Raw genomic sequence first — 19377 nt, 5'->3', positions numbered from 1 at the left:
AGGCCCAGGATCCAGACAATGGTACACTAATTACAGCGAAGTCGGGGGACTTTGGGAGCTACTAGGAAAAGGACTATCCTAGAGCGGTGCTTCATCTAGGTGTGACCCAAGAGTGGGTGGATGAAGGTCGATTGCCAAAGGAGCGAACAAAATCGAAGGTAGAAGAGACCCTGCGATGTATTGGCAGAGGCCACATATGGAGGGATCATAATTCGAATTCATCCCACAAGGATCAGAATGCAATAGAGATGTCACCAGGAGGCGACATGGTACAGCGGATCGTGGTGGAACAATTTGTGACAATGCGATACACATGAATGAGTCCTGTGATGGACTAGATCATACGGAGGTATGATCGGGAGCTATTGGAAGCTCCACTTTGGTGAACAACACGACGATAAGAAAGGCTATAGATTTGAGTGAAGGCCATGGTACCACAGAGGCAGGTCTTCCGTGCGTGTATCGAATTTTGCATCGGATGAAAGCCTTGGTCATCAGCATATGGGGGCTATGTTCCACCAAAAGAAAAGTTCGAATGTAAGTACCAGTGAGTCCCATGGGAGGGACTTGATCATGCAGAGGTATGATCGAAGCAACTGGAGAGTTGGACTGCTCCAGAGCCTATATTCACTTAAGGGAGCCCGACATGTTAGAGGACAAGGTCGAGTAAGCGAATGTTGCTACCAAAGAAGCTAAGGAGAATAGAATCAGTGCAAATCCTACAATGTGATGGCAAAGGCCTTGCATGGGAGTTGCAGTCTGTCTTTTCATCGACCAAAGGGAGCTGCTTGGAGAACACAAAGGTGTTGAAGCAAGGGGTCGAAAGGGGCGAGGAAGTGACGACGAGTCCAGAGGGACTTAGCTACCCAAAATCAAGCATCAGTTATAATGGAAGTGGACTTGGAGGAGTGCCACAGAGACATATCTACTGATCATGAAGAAAAGGGATATAGATGCGAGGTGACGGATAGTAGGGTCATGGGCATGGTAGCGCCATGGTACCGTAGAGGCGGGACTTCCGTGAAAGTTATTGATCCCTTGCTCTCATGGAGGGAGTGCGCTTGGTCGTGAAAGGGGCCGAGGAGGTGGAGAATGCAGAGGCAATCTCCAAGTACCGAGACAAGGCTGAAGGGCAGAGGCCGAAGAACTTCGTAAGTCCGGTATCAATGAGCTTCTCATCAAGATAGCCGAAAGTGAAGGACTTCGGGTCATCTAAGAGTGCATAACCAAGGAACGAAGCAGGCAGTACGCGGTGTTGTATCTTCGCTACTCAGGGGAGTAGGCGGCAGGGTTGATGGAGAAGACGGTACAATCCCAGAGGCGACCAAACCTATGAGAGAATTACTCCAAGTTGGGGTGAAAGCTTCCTGCATTCCAGAAGTTCGATGGCATTGAGAAGGTGAATCACAGTAACTAACTCAACGCAAGGAGTGCAAACACTTCAAGTGCTTCAAAAGTGTGAGCAAAGAGCAGGCGAAGGCCAGTAACCAGCTCGATGCATGGAATACAACCTCAAGGAGGCGGGTGAAGTCAAGTAACTTTTGCCTTCTCAACCCTTAAGAGAATGGGCGAAACTAAGTACCATAATTCTCTTATCTATCCAACAGAGGAGCTCTGCACAGGTTCAATGACCATTCGAAGATATTAGAAGACAATAGTTGTCAAATCCTTACCATTGATGATCAGTGCTACTGAGAGTAGAGTATCCACCTCATTTCCCAACAAAATGCTAATCGAAAGCGAAAGTGATGCAAATCTACTTGGAAGTGACAACTAAGTGAAAAAAGAGTGATGAGAATATTTTGTGGAGGAAGGACCAAAAACTTTGAAAGTTTACGAGACAATGCTCGTTAAAGCTCCAACAAGCATCCACCTAGTTCAAGCAGTATGAGGCATTTGAGAGACTAGCACATAGTAAGGATGGCTTTTTCCTTCATCTGGAGGATCCGCAGGAATCAACAAGGATCAACATAACTCAGCCAACCCCACACCAGAGTCAGAGTCATTAGTGAGTTGAAGCAGCATAGCGGATCAAAGGTTTGACTACTCAAAAACAGCAGCGGAGAGCAGCTGAGAGCCAAGAGGCGTAATGCAGCTAGAGTAGAAGATTTAAGACTCAACAAAGGTGAGGAGTTGCAATGTCGACAAAGGCTTTGACGAGGATGTCGAAGGAATAAGTGGGAGAGAATGTCACTAACAAACTTCTAAACAGGATGTTTGATGTAATGCTTATGTATGTTCGTGTCTTTTGGTATGTTCATACTTTGCCTAGTATGTAGAGGGACAGCCGAAGGCTTAATAGTCCTATTTTAGTTCAGTCTGTAATGGACCATTTTGACCCTTTGTTGTGCAACTGTTTAGAGCTTGTAAAGTCTGTTTGTAATTTGCATTGTCTATGAAGTGTTTCTTGGAATGTTTGCTTGTGGATCCCGAGTGATGCGCCCTCTCTAACCCGGTTTCTCTTTCATAGGTCCTAAGGGACCATGGGAGGCTTCGAGGAGGCTGACCTTTGCAGACGGACACGCAAGGGTGCCGCACGTCTTAGGCAAAACCACCTAAGTCCGTGATAGTTTGTCGGTTGAAAATGTGCTGAGGACTATATTTTCAGTTGCGTAGTTTGCATATAATTAGAGTTAGGATTAAGGGATAATCCTATATCCTGGTTAGGGGCCAATTAGGCCCGATATTACCTAGTTTGGGCCAGATTTGAAGTCCATCTAGTGGCCCGTAGGACCGGGCGGTGGAACCGTCGAACTAGGCGGTGGCATCGCCCAGAACCCGAGGATCAGGCGGTGGTACCACCGGACTGGGCGGTGGCACCGCTCAGCACCTGAGAGGGCCGGTGGTGGCAACATCGGACTGGGCGGTGGCACCGCCAGTACACTGTCGGTGTTAGACATTGACAGGCGGTGGCACCGCCAACATCGGGAACCCAAGAGAATTTAAAATTTTGAGCCCAAATTTGAATCCTCTTGAGGACTATAAATACCCCTCAATTCTCAACAGAGAAGATAACCTTTTGAGAAGTTAGAGATTGAGAAAAAGCCTTAGAAAAGTCTTTAGCAAGTCTTGTTTTCAATTGCTTGAGTGTTCACCTCCCTCTTTCTCTTTGAAAATCTGTAAGAGTGTGAACCACTTATAAAAGGTTATAAGAGGGGTATTTGTCCTTCCCCTTCAAAGTGATTTGCTAGTGGTAGTTGGGAGCCTCATCGAAGAAGGCTTCGGAAGTGGATGTAGGTCATTTTGACTAAACCACTTTAAATTGGTGTGTTCCTTGAATGTGTGAGTGTTTAGCTTTCTTAAACCATTATTTACATAGCAGCAAGCTTTCGGTTTTTATCTTCTCACTTTACTCGAGCTACTTTCACCAAGTCATTCATTGTCGAATCGAAATCTCTATACATTTACGAAATCGTTTTCAAACTTATGAGTTTTAATCCGCTGCACTAATTCAGCCCCCCCCCCCTCTTAGTGCTGCTCTGATCCTAACAATTGGTATCAGAGCCTCGTTATTTCTCAGTTGGTTTAACACCCAAGAGAAATGGCTCTTTACGACCTTCAAGAGGGGCACTCTCTCATTCGTCCTCCCTTTTTCAATGGGACAGACTACACTAATTGGAAAACTCGAATGAGAGTTTTCTTATTTTCTTTGGATTTAAATTTATGGGACATTGTCGAAAATGGATTTGAAATGTCTTCTCTTCCAATGAACCATTGGAATGATTTGGAGAAGATGTTTCTCTAAATGCAAAGGCTATGAATGCCTTATATTGTGCACTTGACAAAAATGAATTTAATCGCGTTTCGATTTGTGATTCAACTTTTGATATTTGGAGAACTCTTAAGGTCACTCATGAAGGTACTAGCCAAGTGAAAGAGTCCAAAATCAACATTCTTGTGCATTCTTACGAACTTTTCCGGATGAAACCAAGTGAGTCCATCGGAGACATGTACAACCGTTTCAAGAATGTCATCAATGGACTTAAAGCTCTTGGTAATGATTTTTCTAACTTTGAACTAGTAACTAAAATTTTAAGATCCCTTCCAAAGAGTTGGGATCCAAAAGTTACGGCCATTCAAGAGGCTAAGGATCTTAAAATATTTCCACTCGAAGAACTAATTGGGTTTTTAATGACCTACGAAATGAACAATGTGACAAAAAGGGAACTCGAGAACAACTTTCCAAAGGACAGGAAGGATTTGGGACATAGAACACATGAAGACCACTCGAGCATAAGCTCAAGTGATGGTGAACTTAAACTACAAATGAAACAAAAATTAAAAAGCAAAAAGAATGGAACTATTTGCTTTGAATGCAAGAAGAAGAACACAAATTGGGATGAATCGAGCTACTCCGAAGATGAGGAGAAAATCAAGAAAGGCAAGGTGGCAAACTATGCCTTAACCGATTTAACGATGAGGTAATCGAAATCCCCCTAATTTATTTTGAAATTACATAATACTTTTCATGAGTTATTTTTAATTTAGTTTAGGATTAATTTTCTTAAAAATTGTATGTTTAATAATTTAATGTTTAAAAATGAAAATGTAATAAAATTTTAAATATAAATCTTATGTATGTGCTTGAGAAGTAAGAATGTGTATTTTGATGATTTACGATTTTGATTAAAACCATGCTTGATGTCTTAATGAAAATATCCAGAAGTTTAATATCATACTTAATAATGATGCATGGCTTTTGAATGGAAGGCTTGATAATTTTTTTTTACGAACCTTGTCTTTGGTAGTCAAACATGATGTATGGTTTTGACTTAAGAAAAAAATTTGAGCATGCTAATATAAAGTCAATCACATAAATTAAAACTAAAGAAGTTTTAGTTATCTATAAGAATCATTCAAAATTATGTTCAATAAAACCAATGCAAAATGATGGAATGAAAATATTAAATGTTTTGATACCATTTTATGCATGAGATTTTAAAAGTTATACATGATGATCTTGATGGTTTTTATGAAGAAATTTATTTTTCGATCCTAAATGATTGATGATATATATATATATATATATATATATATATATATATATATATATATATATATATATATATATATATATATATATATATATATATATATATTTGGCATTAAAAGGACAAAGGCATGCTTATATGAAACAACTAAATAGATAAAAGTATTTTTCTTGAAAATTCTTGGTTTGATGAATCTATTTTATCATCTTTTTATGAATCTCTTGAAAATGATTTTGATATGATGATTTGAATTTGAATGAGATTTATCTTGATTTTTCAAGATTTATAACTTGAGATTTACTCTATAAAAATCAAGATCTTTTATTCTCAATGTTCCTTTTTAGCATCTACTATCCAAATGAATTATGATTGGTATCATTGCTATATTTCTTCGTATCGTGCACTAAAGAGAAAATTTTCCTAAATGAATTGTGATTTTTCGGAACCACAATTATTTTATATGCTTGAATTAATATCTTGTTTTCCTACAAGATTAAATGAATTTTATCTATATCATGATCTCCTAAGATTTTCCCTTGATCACTTAAGAGGAGATTTTTCAAAAGAAAATGTGTCTTTTGGTATTATCTTTTCATGATATGATTTTTATGCAATTCCTTGTACTCATGAAATATTTATCTCATCACCCAATAACTCTTCTTGATATTCCTTATGTGATGAAACGAAATAATGCATAAAATACAAATAAGAAGTTAATGATCATGCATGATAGGATGTAATGAATTTTGACATTTAGATACCATCATTTGAATAGCTATGATCAGGTTGCCAAAATGATATATCATGAATGCTTGAATATCATGTATGATATGCCCATATTGATGATTGAGTTATTTGTATCATGCATGAAAAATTAAAGTTATAGTTTTGAAATTGTGCATGTTCGAATTTGAAAATATGATGATGCATAATGATGAAATTGTGTAATGAAAATATTAAACATTTTGAAACCATGTTTTAGTGTCATGCATAATGATCATGCTTAATAAATTTTGAAATTATGCATGATGAATCTTGCGATTTATGGATTATTGATTTTTACTATAATGGAAGTGCCCTATTGATCTTTGTTGTAATAAATCTTACACTTTCAGTTTTAAACATGATACATATTTTTATTTGGCATAAATGAAATAAAATCATATGAATTGAAACAACTAAAAAGAGGAAAATATTTTTTCCTTGAAAAATTATTTTTCTCTATCTTATTGATCTTGATGATTATTATGATAAATCTATGTATACCATTTTTAATATCTTGAAAGTAATGTTGAGATTTTGATGAATTTGACCATTTGAATTTGAATGAGTTTGTATTCAAATTATGATCTTGATTTCTTGGATTTACTACTTGATATTCTTTTTTAAACACAATCTCTTCTTTGTATACTTACAATTTTTGTTATTTATGAAAAGAAGAGATTTGATAAAATGAATCATGTCTTTTGGTATTCAAATGGTCTTATCTTTTATTATATGATTTCTTTGTATCTATGATGCAAATGCCTTGAAATGATTGAAATATTTTACACTTTTATGCTCTTCCCTACTTCTTTCTTGTTTTCAATGATAAAATGGTGAGAAGTTTTGATCATGCATGGTAGGATATAATTTGACAAAATTGATACCATCATGATATGAAACATTTATGATTTGCAATGATGCATGCAATACTTGTGCTTTTTAATTATGATGTGATGTATTACATATGATGTGAATCATGATTTAAAATGCTATGAGTTGTTACTAAAATGATGTATTATAAATATTGATTTAATATTTTGTATCATGAATGTTCTAAATGATGAATATTTGGTATTGTGATCAAAATGTTGATAAATAATTAAAAATTTTAGTATCATGTATGATATGCTCATAATGTTGATTGATTTATTCAATATCGTGCATGAATGAAATATAAGGTTTTTGAAAATGAGCATGTTTTAATTCGAAAATATAATGATGCACAAATAAGATTGATTCTTACCTTTGTCATAATTGATGTAAAGAGTCTTCCTTTCTTTTTGACAATGACAAAAGGGGAGATAGCTAGCTTGCACAAAACAAGAGAAGCAAAAGTTACAAACGTACACATCGCAAAAAGGGGCAAAACTTATTAGCTTGCTCATCTCAAAAGCAAGAAATGCTATCTTGTAATCTTAAGCAAATGTGCTATCTTGCCTATTTCAAGAAACAAAACTTGCAACTTGCACATTGCAATATGAAGCAAGAATCATGAGTTTACACAAGAAAGCTATCTTGCACTTGCTTTCAAAATTTTTGCTAGCTTGTATGTAGTAAAACTTGCATATCGTAAAAATTGCTAGATTATAGTCTAAAGAGAAACAAACAGTTGCAATCTCAAGATGCTAAACTTGCACTTTACAATGGAAGCAAAATTGCGAGCTCAAACATTGCAAAGGAAGCAAAATTTGATAGCTTACAACTTGCATATTTCAAGAAGCAAGAGTTGCTTTTTGAATATCTTAAAACTGCTAGCTTGCATGTTCTAAAATGTTGTAAAATGTTGTGAAGTAGGACATGTTATTTTACTATCTTGCATATCTAAAACTTGATAGCTTGCATATTCTAATGTGATATAGCACTTGCTAAATTTTTGCTAACCTGCATGATGTAGCATTTGCTAAATTTTCAAGCTTACAAATTGCATGATGATAAAACTTACTATTATGTTTTTCATGCAATAAGTTGAATTTATAGAAAGTAACACTTCTCCTTTTTGTTGATGACAAAGGGGGAGAAGTATGATCATGTTATGCATGATGACGTGTTGTAAATATTCATGATGAATATTTGCAATGACTTAAATTTGGCTGGAATTCAAGGTTCTATCAATATGGCATATTGATAGGGGGAGTTTGTTTAAACTCCGGGAGTTAAGGTTAACTCCGTCATCAAGTGGTTGTCATCATAAAAAAGTGGGAGATTGTTGAATCTCGATGATGAAACCACTTGATATGTGCTTGTGATTTAATCTGCATTTTGAGTGATGCAGGATGCTTCGATCAGGATGAGACAATTAAAGTAGGAAAATCATGTTATGTCGGAGGAACATGTTAGAAGATTGGACATCGGGCCGGTGGATCAGTCGACGTATCGATAGAAGGCTTTGAGCCGTGGATTCGGGCATCGGGCCAAGAAGAGCGGGTATTGCACCAAGGATATCGGAGTTGTAGAGTCAAGTGGCTGATTGGGCAATAGGCCTCAAGAGAGGACGATGCACCAAAGAATCGGACGAAGCGTCGAGGGACCAATGACATTCCAAACAACTTGATTAATTGCTTAGGAGTAATTGTCTAGATCAAACTTTTATTTTACATGTGCAGGATTAACTATGATAGCTTGAAGATATAAAGCAAGTCTACCATAGTCAAGTTCGATGAGTGTTCGAGATTCCGAAGATTCGTCAGAGATGATGCCAGAACCAACCGAGAAGAAATCGGGGACTTGTCGGAGTTTTCGGAAGTCCGCCGAAGATATCGTCGGAGGTTCGCGGAGATCACTGAGAAGGCTCAGCTACTCGCTGAACTCACCATAAGATCAGGAGCCTTTTGGGAGTCTGCCGAAAGAAATCCGAGGGTGTATCAGAAGTCCGCCAGAAGATCGCCGGAAAGCTCGTCGGAAGGAGACTCGACGTTTGCCGATTGAAAACTTGCTTAGGACTATGTTTTCAGTTGCGTAGTTTATATGCAATTGGGGTTAGAATTAAGGGATAATCATATATCCTAGTTAGTGGCTAACTGGGCCCGATATTACCTAGTTTGGGCTAGATTTGAAGCCCATCTAGTGACCCATAGGACTGGGCGGTGAAACCGTCGGACTGGGCGGTGGCACTACCCAGAACCCGAGGATCGAGCGATGGTATTGCCGGACTGGGCAGTGGCACTGCCGGACTAGGCGGTGGCACCACCAGTACACTGTCAGTGTTTGACATTGACAGGCGGTGGCACCGCCAGCATCGGGAACCCAAGATAATTCAAAATTTGGAGCCCAAATTTGAATCCTCTTAGGGCCTATAAATACCTCTCAATTCTCAACAGAGAATACAACCTTTTGAGAAGTTAGAGATTGAGAAAAAACCTTAGCAAAGTCTTTAGCAAGTCTTGTTTTTAATTGCTTGAGTGTTCACCTCTCTCTTTCTCTTTGAAAATCTGTAAGAGTGTGAACCACTTGTAAAAGGTTGTAAGAGGGGTATTTGTCCTTCCCCTTCAAAGTGATTTGCTAGCGGAAGTTGGGAGCCTCATCGAAGAAGGCTTCTCAAATGGATGTAGGTCATTTTGACCGAACCACTTTAAATTGGTGTGTTCCTTGAATGTGTGAGTGTTTACCTTTCTTAAAATGTTATTTACATAGCAGCAAGCTTTTGGTTTTTATCTTCTCACTTTACTCGAGCTACTTTCACCAAGTCATTCATTGTCAAATCAAAATCTCTATGCATTTACGAAATCGTTTTCAAACTTACGAGTTTTAATCCGCTGCAATAATTCACCGATCTTAACAGTAGTGACTTTAGGGTTCCAACTCTTTGGAAGGGATCTTAGAATTTTATTAACAAGCTTAAAATTCGAAAAACTTTTACCGAGTCCTTTTTGACTATTGATAATATCCGTGAAATGGTTATACATGTCACCTATGGTCTCGCTCGATTTCATTCGAAAAAGTTCATAAGAATGTATTAAAAGATTGATTCTTGACTCTTTCACTCTACTCGTGCCTTCGTGAGTCACTTCGAGTGTATGCCAAATATCAAATGCAGTTTCACAAATTGAAACACAATTGAACTCATTTTTATCAAGTGCACAAAATAAGGCATTCATAGCCTTTGCATTTAGAGTGAAAATCTTCTTCTCCAATTCATTACAATTGATCACTAGAAGAGAAGACTTTGAAAATCCATTTTCAACAATATTCCAAAGTTTAAAATCCATGGAAATAATATAGATCCTCATTCGGGTCTTCCAATAGGTGTAGTCCGTCCCATTAAACATAGGCAAACGTGTAATAGAGTGACCATCTTGGTTTCCGGCACATGCCCTCTCTCTTGGGTTTTAATCCAACTGAGAGTGAACCCACTCTGATACCAATTGTTAGGATCAAGAGCACTAAGAGGGGGGGAGGGGGGGGGAATTAGTGCAGCAGAAAACTTTCGTTGGTTAAAATGATTTCGTACGATGAAATCTGATTTCGATGAAAACCATTTCAGAAAGATCTTTTAAGTTGAGAGCAAGTAGAAATGTAGTTGATGTAAAGCAATGAAGGCAGTTTGCAGTTAAGATAAAGAGCAGAAAATAAATGTAAACCGAGATTTAGAGTGGTTCGGTCAATCTTGACCTACATCCACTTTTGGTTTCCTCCTCCGATGAGGTCACCGACGTCCACTAGAGGCCTTTCTTCAATAGGCGAAGGCCAACCACCCTTTTACAGCTTTTCTCTTTTTGACAGGCTTAGGAGACAACCCTTACAAGTTTTCACTCCTCTCTTGGATGATCAACACTTAGAAAGAAAGAGGGAGAAGAACTCTAGCTTTTACAACACTTTTAAGCTCTCAAATACTCAGAATAAAAGCAAGCTTTCGGTTTCCCTTTCATACAGAAAGGGTGGGGTTTATATAGGCCCCAATCAGTTTGAATTTGAAGCTCAAAAGTGTCCATTCCCGGATTCCTAGATTTCATCATCAAAATCCGAGATTCAACAATCTTTCCCTTTTTGATGATGACAACCAATCGACAACGGAATTAACCTTAACTCATAGAGTTTAAACAAACTCCCCCTATCAATATGGCATATAACTCTTAGATTCAAAAATCTAAGCAAACATGTTATGATAAAATCATACATGACATCAACATACTTCTCCCCCTTTGTCATCAACAAAAAGGAGAAGTTTCAACTCTCATGTGTTTAGAAATACAAGTTCAAATCATTGCATGAAAAACATAATATCAAGTTTTATCATCATGCAATTTGAAGCTAAAAAATTTAGCAAGCGTTACATTATGCTTAGAACATTCAAGCTATCATGTTTTAGACATGCAAGTTTTACAACATACAAGCAAGCAAATTTAAAGATGTGCAAATTGGCATATTTGCTTTTCTTTACGATGTGCAAGATAGCATATTTTTGCATCTTCTTGAGATTTCAAGCTAGCAATTTCTTCTCTTTTGAGAAGTGCGATTATTTTTGCTTCCTTTGCAAAAACACAAGCTAACAAAATGTTACATTATTTTACAACATGGAAGCTAACAATTTGAGATGTTCAAGAAGCAAGTTCTTTCTTCTCTGTTGAGAAGTGTAATTTTTGCTTTCTTCTTGAATTGTGCGAGCTAGTATCTTTTATCTCCCCCTTTATCATTGTTAAAAAGAAGGGAAAAATATAATTTTGTATCTCTTTATCCCTTTACACCAATTTCTAAATCATGACAAAGGTAAGTATCAATCTTATTTATGCATTATTATATTTTCAATTTAAAACATGCACAATTTCAAAACCTTACATTTCATTTTTCATGCATGATACCGAAAAATAAATCAATCATCATTATGAGCATATCATACATGATACTAAGATATTAAAAAAATTAATCATTTATCAACATTTTGATAATAAATCAATCATGATACTCATAAGCTAGCAAATTTTATATCATTTTAGAGCATCAAAACAGTATCATGAGTATTTCATGTATAATTTTATTTATCACATTCATCATTTAAAGCATTCATGATATATATCATATGCATCACATATATCATCACAATAAAAAGCATAAGTATTGCATGCATCATTCCAAATCATAAATGTTTCAAATCATTATTAATTTTTTAAATTCCATTCATTATTATTAATGTTTCAAATTCCATTCATTATTAATGTTTCAAATTCCATTCATTATTATTAATTTTTCAAATTCCATTCATTATTAATGTTTCAAATCATTATTAATTTTTCAAATCATCATTCCATTCATTATTAATTTTTCAAATTGCTTCCTACCATGCATGATCATAACTTTTCTCTCTTTTATCATTATAAACAAGTAAGAATAAGGGAAGAACAAAATAGTGTAAAATATTTCAATCATTTCAAGGCATATAAGCCATAAATACAAAGACATTATGTCACGAAAGATAAGACCTCTTGAATTACAAAAGACATTATTCATTTTATCAAATCTCTTCTTTTTATAAATAGCAAAATTTGTAGGTGTACAAGGAAGAGATCTTGATTAAAAAAAAAATCTCAAGTAGTAAATCCAAGAAATCAAGATCATGATTTGAATACAAACTCATTCAAATTCAAATCGTAAAATCAAAATCATTTTCAAGAGATTCATAAAAGGATGATCAAATAGATTCATCAAACTCCTTTTTGGAAAAGTCAAGAAAGTAGGAAAAATAAATTTTTCTAGGAGAAACCTTTTCTCTTTTAAGTTGTTTCAATTCATGTGATTTATTTCATTTATGCCAAATAAAACTGTGCATCAACGTTTAGGATCGAAAAATGAATTTCGTCATAAAACCATCAAGACCAATAAATCACAAAAATCATCATCCATCATTTTGAAAGATAAACTTATTAAGCAAGATCATTATGGATTAAATTATCAAGCATGATTTTATTTTTTCAATCAAAATCATTTTGTCTGTTTATCATAAAATATGTATTTTTCATGATTATTTTTAAAATAATTAGAAAGGTAAACATGATCCAATTTTATTTTTATATTTTTATTAATCATGCAATTAAAAAAATTTAATTTTCTTAAACTAAATTAAAACTAAATTAAAAATAAGTCATGAGAAGCATTATGTAATTTCAAAATAAACTAAAGGCATTTTGATTACCTCAACGTCGAAAGCTATTAAGGCGTAGTTTGCCACCTCGCCTTTGTTGAATTTCTCCTCGTCTTCGGAGGAGCTCGATTCATCCCACTTTGTATTCTTCTTCTTACGTTCAAAGCAAGTAGTTATGTTCTTTTTATTCTGTATTTTTTATTTTATTAATTTTTTAAATTTCTTTGTGAGTTCAAGTTTATGTTCACCATTACTTGAGCTTATGCTAGAGTGCTCTTCAAATTTTCTCAGTTCAAAATCCTTCTTGTTCTTTGGAAGATGGTTCTTAAGTTCTTTGTGTGCATTGCATGTCATTTCATATGTGATCAATGAACCAATTAGTTCTTCAATCGAAAAATGGTTCAAGTTCTTTGATTCATGTATTACCATTATTTTTGAATCCCAAAATTTTGAAAGCGATCGTAAAATCTTATTAATGAGTTCAAAATCTGAAAAACTTCTACCAAGTGTTTTTAAACCATTGACGACATCCGTAAAATGGGTGTACATGTCTCCAATGGTTTTACTTGGTTTCATTCGAAAAAGTTCAAAATTATGTATTAAAAAGTTGATTTTCAAATCTTTTAATCTACTTGTGCCTTCGTGAGTGGTTTCAAGAATATGCCAAATGTCAAAAGCCGTTTCGCACATAGAAACCTGATTAAACTCGTTTTTGTCTAAGGCGCAAAATAAGACATTCATAGCCTTTGCATTTAGAGAAAACATCTTTTTCTCCAAATCATTCCAATTGTTCATTAAAAGAGAAGACATTTCAAATCCGTTTTCGACTATGTGCCATAAAGCAAAATTTAATAAAAGCAAAAAAACTCTCATTCGAGTTTTCCAATAAGTGTAGTATGTTCCAATGAAAAAGGGAGGACGAATGAGAGAGTGACCCTCTTGAAAGCCAAAATGAGGCATTTCTCTTGGGTATTAATCCAAATGAGAAATCACGAGGCTCTGATACCAATTGTTATTATCAGGGTCGGCACTAAGAGGGGGGGTTGAATTAATGCAGCGGAAAGATTACGTCTTGATTAAAACTTTGTTCGATAAAAATTGTTTCTGATGCAAACCTTTTCGTAAAGATCTTAACTTGAAACCAGTTTGTAAATGTATTGAAAGCAATAAGCAATTAAAGAGGTTTGTAGTAAAGACAAATTGCAAAAATATAAATGCAAACAGGATTTTAGAGTGGTTCGGTCGTCGTGACCTACATCCACTTCGTCGATTCCTCTTCCGTCGAGGCTACCAGCATCCACTATCGATCTTCCATTGATAGACGAAGATCAAACTCCTTCTTACACCCCTCTTCTCCTTTTCACGGGTTTAGGAGATAACCCTTACAAGCACTCACTCCTCTTAAACTATTCTATCACTTTGACTCAAAGAGGAGGATTCTCACAAGAGATTATTACAATGTTTTTCCCTCTTTAAATTCTCTATGCTTGTGTGATTTAACAAGGGATGGGAGAGGTATTTATAGACTTCAAGTTGATTCAAACTTGGAGCTTAAAACTTTCCCATCCCGGGTTCCCCGGGCATGGGCGGTACCACCGCCTAGGGGGCAGTGTTGGGCGGTACCACTGCCTGATACAGTCTCAAAGACTGTGCCATGATGGTGTGATTTCTTGGGGCACTATTTAGGCCACTCATTAGGCCCAACACAATTCTTACATGGGCCTAGCAGGCACTTAATTGGATTGGCCCAAATCCAAGCTCAATCACATGCTAACTACGAAATCCTAAGACATTTGCTAAGCTAAATAAGTCCCTATGTCTATTCTTCCGGCGAGCTTCCGGCGATCTTCCAGCAAACATCTGATGATCTCTCGACAATGTTCCAGCGGACTCCTGGCAAGCTCTTGGACTTCATGACGATCTTCTTGGTGAGTTCCGATGAGCTTCTCTAGCAAGCTCTAAGACTTCTCGGCTGGTTCCTCCAGAACTTCAGATGAACGTCCGGACTTCCGACGAACTATCAAAATCCCAACGTAATCGCGTCCTTGACTCCAGGACTTCATTTTGCTTTATGCCTTGCTATCGTAGTTAATCCTGCACATGTAAAACACACTTCGATCTAGATAATTAATACTAAGCATTAATCAAGTTGTCCAACATATCATTGGTCCCTCGACGCTTCATCTGATTCTTTGGCGCATCATCCTCTCTTGTGGCCTATTGCCCAATCGGCCAGTTGACTCCGCAACTCTGATATCCTTGGTGCAATATCTGCTCGGCTCGATGCCCGAATCCACGGCCCAAAGCCTTCTATCGATACGTCGACCGTTCCTCCGACCCGACGTCCAATCTTCTGACATGTTTTCCTCTAGCACAACATGATTTTTCCTGCTTTAATTGTCTCATCCTGATCGAAACATCCTGCATCATTCAAAACGTAGATTAAAATATAAACACATATCGATTGGTTTCATCATCAAAGTCCGAGATTCAACAAAGACCCTATTAGTTCTTCAATCGGAAAGGTATTCAAAATTTTTGATTTCTGAATTGCCGTTACTTTTGAATCCCAATTCTTATTAAGAGAACATGAAATTTTGTTTATAAGTTTAAAATCCAAAAAGCTTCTATCAAGTGCTATTAAACCATTGATGACATCCGTAAAACGGGTGTATATGTCTCCAATGATTTCACTTGGTTTCATATGAAATAGTTCAAAATCATGCATCAAAAAATTAACTTTAGAATCCTTAACACTACTTACGCCTTCGTGTGTAGTTTCAAGAATGTGCCAAATATCGAAAGCCATTTCACACAAAGAAATTCGATTAAACTCAGTTTTATCTAAGGCGCAAAATAGAGCATTTATAGATCTAGCATTTAATGAGAACGTCTTCTTCTCCAAATCATTCCAATCGTTCATTAGAAGAGAAGACATTTGAAAGCTGGATTCCACAATACTCCATAAATTTAAATCCAAAGAAAGTAAGAAAACTCTCATTCGAGTTTTCCAATAAGTGTAGTAAGCCCCATTGAAAAAGGAAGGATGAGTGAGAGAGTGACCCTCTTGAAAGCTGAAAAGAGTTATTTCTCTTTGGGTGTTATACCAAATGAAAAAATGAGACTCTGATACCAATTGTTAGGATCAAGAGCCTACACTAAAAGGGGGGGTGAATTAGTGCTGCAGTAAAATCACATTTCAAAAACTTCGTTATGATAAAATAGGTTTTGCAAAGATAGCTTGAAAGCGTATGAAAGAGCATAGTGGATGTAAAGCAAGTAAATTGCACAAATAAAACACAAACCAGATTTTAGAGTGGTTCGGTCGTCGTGACCTACATCCACTTCGCCGATTCCTCTTCCATCGAGGCCACTGGCATCCACTATTGATCTTTCTTTATAGGTGAAGATCAACCTCTTTCTTACACCCCACTTCTCCTTTTATCGGGTTTAGGAGATAACTCTTACAAGCACTCACTCCTCTCTTACAGAATTCTAAATTTAGAGTGAAGGAGGGAATTTCTAAAGAGATTGCAGCAGCGTTTCCTCACTTTTAAACTCTCTGTGCTTGTGTCTTTTAACCAAGGATGAGAGGAGTATTTATAGGCTTCAAGTTGATTCAAACTTGGAGCCTAAAAAAATCTCATCTCGGGTTTCCCAAGCATGGGAGGTACCATCGCCTACGCTAGGCGGTACCACCGTTAGTGTCAGTCTGACATTGACACTACGCTAGGCGGTACCACCGCCTAGCACTGGGCCACTGGGCAGTACAACCGCCCAGACTGGCGGTACCACCACTTGACATAGTCTCGAAGACTATGCCACGATGGTGTGACTTCTTGGAACATTGTTTGGGCCTCTCATTGGGTCCAACACAGTCCTTACATGGGCACAGCTGGCCCCTAATTGGGTTGGCCCAAATCTAAATCCAATTATGTGCTAACTATGATTCTTAAGACATATTCTAAGCTAAACAAGTCCGTAAGTCTAGTTTCTTCCAGCGAGCTTCCGATAATTTTCTGGCGAACTTCCGACGATCTCTCGGCAATGTTTCGGCGGACTCCCGACAAGCTTCTAGACTTCAGGATGATCTTCTTGGCGAGTTCCGATGAACTTCTCTAGCAAGCTCTGGAACTTCTCGGCTAGTTCCGCCAGAACTTCCGATGAACGTCCGAACTTCCGACGAACTCTCGAACTCCCAATGAAATTGCATCCTTGACTCTGGGACTTTATTTTGCTTCACGCCTTGCTATCATAGTTAATCTTGCACATGTAAAACATACTTTGATCTAGACAATTAATACTAAGTATTAATCATGTTGTCCGGCATGTCATTGGTCCCTAGACGCTTCATCCGATTCTTTGGCGCTTCATCCTATCTTGCGGCCTATTGCCCAATCGGCTAGTTGACTCCGCAACTCCTATATCCTTGGTACAATATTCACTCTTCTTGGCTCGATGCTCGAATCCATAGCCCGAAGCCTTCTGTCGATACGTCGACTGATCCACCGGCCTAACGTCCAATCTTCTAACATATTTTTCTTTGGCCCAACATGATTCTTCCTGCTTTAATTGTCTCATCCTGATCAAAGCATCCTGTGTCACTCAAAACACAGATCAAACAATAAATACTATCAATTGGTTTCATCATCAAAATTTGAGATTCAACAATTCCCTCCTCCACTCTAAGTTTAGAGTTCTGCAAGAGAGGAGTGAGTGCTTGTAAGGGTTGTCTCCTAAACCTAGTAAAAGGAGAAGAGGGTTGTAAGAAGGAGGTTGATCTTCATATATTAAAGGAAGATTGATAGTGGATGCCGGTGACCTCGACGGAAGAGGAATCGGCGAAGTGGATGTAGGTCACAATGACCGAACCACTCTAAAATCTGGTTTGCATTTACTTCTTGCTATTTATCTTTATTGCAAACTGAATTCCTCCTTCATTACGTTTCCGTACATTTTCAACTTAACATCTTTATGAAACCGATTTTAATCGTGTAAAGGTTTTTGAAGACATGATTTTACTACTGCACTAATTCACCCCCCTCTTAGTGCCGACTTGTTCCTAACAGTTGGTATTAGAGCCTTGTTTTCTCATTTGGTTTAACACCCAAAGAGAAATGACTCTTTTCAGTTTTCAAGAGGGTTACTCTCTCATTCGTCCTCCCTTTTTCAATGGGACATACTACACTTGTTAGAAAACTCAAATGAGAGTTTTCTTGCTTTAATTGAATCTTGATTTATGGCATATAGTCGAATTTGGTTTTCAAAGGTCTTCTCTTCCGATGAACCATTGGAATGATTTGGAGAAGAAGACTTTTTCTCTAAATGTAAAGGCTATGAATGCCTTGTTTTGCGCCTTAGATAAAACTGAGTTTAATCGGGTTTCTATGTGCGAAATGTCTTTTGACATATAATACACTCTCGAAATCACACATGAAGGCATTAGCAATGTTAAAAATTTAAAAATTAATTTTTTAATACATGATTTTGAACTTTTTCGAATGAAGCTGAGCGAAACCTTTGTTGACATGTATACCCATTTTACGGATATCGTCAATGGTTTAAAAGCTCTTGGTAAATTTTTTTCGAATCTTGAACTTGTGAATAAAGTTTTACGCTCACTCTCTAAAACTTAGGATTCGAAAATAACTGCTATATAAGAATAAAAAATTTAAATATTTTTTTGATCGAAGAACTCATCGGGTCTCTAATGACCTATGAAATGACGTTCAATGCACGTGAAGAACTCAAGAACAACCTTCTAAAGAACATAAAGGATTTGACACTTAGAACACATGAAGACCACTCGAGCATAAGCTCAAGTGATGGTGAACTTGAACTACTCGTGAAATTTATAAAGTTAATGAAACAAAAATTAAAGAACAAAAAACACGCAACTACTTGCTATGAACGCAAGAAGAAGAAAGAACTTTGGGATGAATTGAGCTCCTCCGAAGATGAGGAGAAAATCAACAAAGGCGAGGTGGCAAACTACGCCTTAAAGACTTTCTACAATGAGGTAAACAACTCAAACGAAACTCCTTTAATTTATTTTAAAATTACATGATGCTTTTAATGAGTTATTTTTAATTTAGTTTAATTATTTTTCTTGAAATCTACATGTTTAATAATGTAATGAAAAATGTAAAAATAAAATAGGATCATGCTTATCATGCTAATAAGTTTAAAAATGATAATAAAAATTACATATTTTATGTTAAAGGAATAAAATGTTAGATTTAAATCTAATGATAATCCTATGTATGTTTTTCAAGAAGAAATAATGTGTACCTTGATGATTTTCGATTTTATTTGAAAATGCCTTATGCTCAATGAAACCAAGATTGATGAATATGCTTTATGTTTAATGGTTTCTTTGGCTTATATGCCTTATCATGATGAATGTTTTGAACATAAATATTTGTATCATGCTTGATGATTTTTATGCATGAGGACTTGAAGTAATGATTTGAAATCATATGTTTCAGAATTATATGTTACATTTTTTGATCTTGATAATTTTTTATATTTCTGTTTTAAACGTTGATG

The sequence above is a fragment of the Musa acuminata genome, chromosome BXJ2-1 (assembly GCF_036884655.1).
Source record: "Musa acuminata AAA Group cultivar baxijiao chromosome BXJ2-1, Cavendish_Baxijiao_AAA, whole genome shotgun sequence".
In the NCBI taxonomy this organism is placed as follows: Eukaryota; Viridiplantae; Streptophyta; class Magnoliopsida; order Zingiberales; family Musaceae; genus Musa; species Musa acuminata.
Note: the sequence above shows the minus strand (reverse complement) of the source record.